Raw genomic sequence first — 1,930 nt, 5'->3', positions numbered from 1 at the left:
TTAAAAAAAAATTACAACCCCACCCCCTACCAGCCCTCCTCCAAAAAAAAATTAACAAAATTTTAAAATTTTTCCAATAATTTTTTTTTGAAAAAAAAAATTTACCAACCCACCCACCCCCCTATCCCAAAAAAAAGTTTCATTTTTTTTATAGGTTTTTTTTTTTAAAAAAAAAAACTTTCTTACTACCCCACCCTTTATCACTTTTTTTTTGTGTGAATGCATATCTTTTATCCATTTAATTACCCACTTTTAATATGAGTATTATTCATTTTTATCCATTTTTAAATGGGTTGGATACTCAACTCATTTAAAATGGGTAAATATGAGCAGATACACATATTAATTACCCATTCTGCCACCCCTATTTGTGACATACAGTTTAAGCTTGTGTTTTAATGAGCATTTCAACTTGAAGATTTAACTCAAATTTGAAGAGCTTTCAAACTTATACATTTAGCTCAAATTTGAAGAGCTTTCAAAAACTTAGAGATTTAGCTCAAATTTGAAGAACTTTGTGATATACAGTTTAGGCTCGTGTGTCTAGGAGCATTATAACTTACAGTTTAGGCTCATGCGATGAGGAGCATTATAAATTGCAGTTTAAGTTCATGCGTTAAGGAGCATTATAACTTGCAGTTTAAGCTCATGCGTTAAGGAGTGTTGTAACTTGCAGTTTAAGCTCATGCGTTAAGGAGAGTTTAGATATACATTGACTCTTCAAAGTCATCTTCGGATGCAGACTTGCCCCCACTTTGGAGTTCTTTTATATCTTCAACTTCATGAGGTCCATAGACAGGAGATCGTTGATCTTCTCTCAAAGTCATGCTTAATTCCATATCATGTGCACGAGTTTCCAACTCTTCGAATGTATTGGGCTTAAGGCGATCTTTGCAGTTGAGGCTCAGACTTCTCCAAGGATTGATAAAGTCAATAACTAGCTCATTTTCACCTTGACGAGCCTTTGTAAGTTCAATCATACTAACGACACGTCTCGTGCTATAGAATCGATTAAGGAACTCTTGCTCTAATCGTTCCCAACAATCTACAAAATTAGGTTTGAGATCTGTGTACCAATCAAAGGTATTTTCTCTGACAAATCGAACGAACTCTTTAACAAGATAATTACCATATGTCCCATCATCATTGCAAGTCTCGATAAAGTGTGCTATATGTTGTTTGGGATTTCCTTTGCCATCAAATTGTTGAAGTTTAGGAGCTTGATAACCCTCAGGCATTTTCAAGTTATCAATCCTTTGTGTATATGACTTTGCATATATGAGAGAAAATTTGGATGAAGATTCAAATTTGTCTTCAATAGCCTCTATGATAAAGTCCTTCAATTGATCAATTCGAATCAAACCTTTAGCGGAGATATGAATTTCTTTGATTTGTATTTGCTTTACGCAAGACTCTCCTTCGTCTTGAATTTTAGGAAGCTTCAGAGGTGCTTGACTCTATCTTCTCTTAATCATGTTATCCATCTTATTTGTTAACTTCAACAGTTTAGCATCTTGTTCGTGTGCACACTTTGTCAAGCCTTCAATCGCTTTTGTCAAGCTTGCTAGTTGTTCTTCTATAGTGGAAGTCATTTTGATATTCTTTGATACTTGAAAAGTTGAGATGAGAGGTAGAGATTGTCCCACTGGGCGTACCAAAATTTGTAAACAATAAAATTCGTGTCGAGAAAATAATAATCAAGAACGAAAAATTATGCAACATTCATTTTATTATTTCAAAGTGTGAGTGTTACAATCTCTATGATTCCTCTGAATTCGCCTTTTCAAGTATAAATTCAAGGGCTCTTGAGCTTGTTCTTGAATCTTTGATGAACTTGGACTTTAACTTTATCTTGATCTTGAACTTAATCTTTCTTGAACTTGATCTTGACTTGAATGTTATCTTGATCTTGACTTCTAGTTGAATCCAA

The sequence above is a fragment of the Solanum tuberosum genome, unplaced genomic scaffold (assembly GCF_000226075.1).
Source record: "Solanum tuberosum cultivar DM 1-3 516 R44 unplaced genomic scaffold, SolTub_3.0 scf00016, whole genome shotgun sequence".
Classification (NCBI taxonomy): Eukaryota; Viridiplantae; Streptophyta; class Magnoliopsida; order Solanales; family Solanaceae; genus Solanum; species Solanum tuberosum.
The sequence above is the reverse complement of the archived record's forward strand: the minus strand, read 5'-3'. Positions refer to the sequence as shown.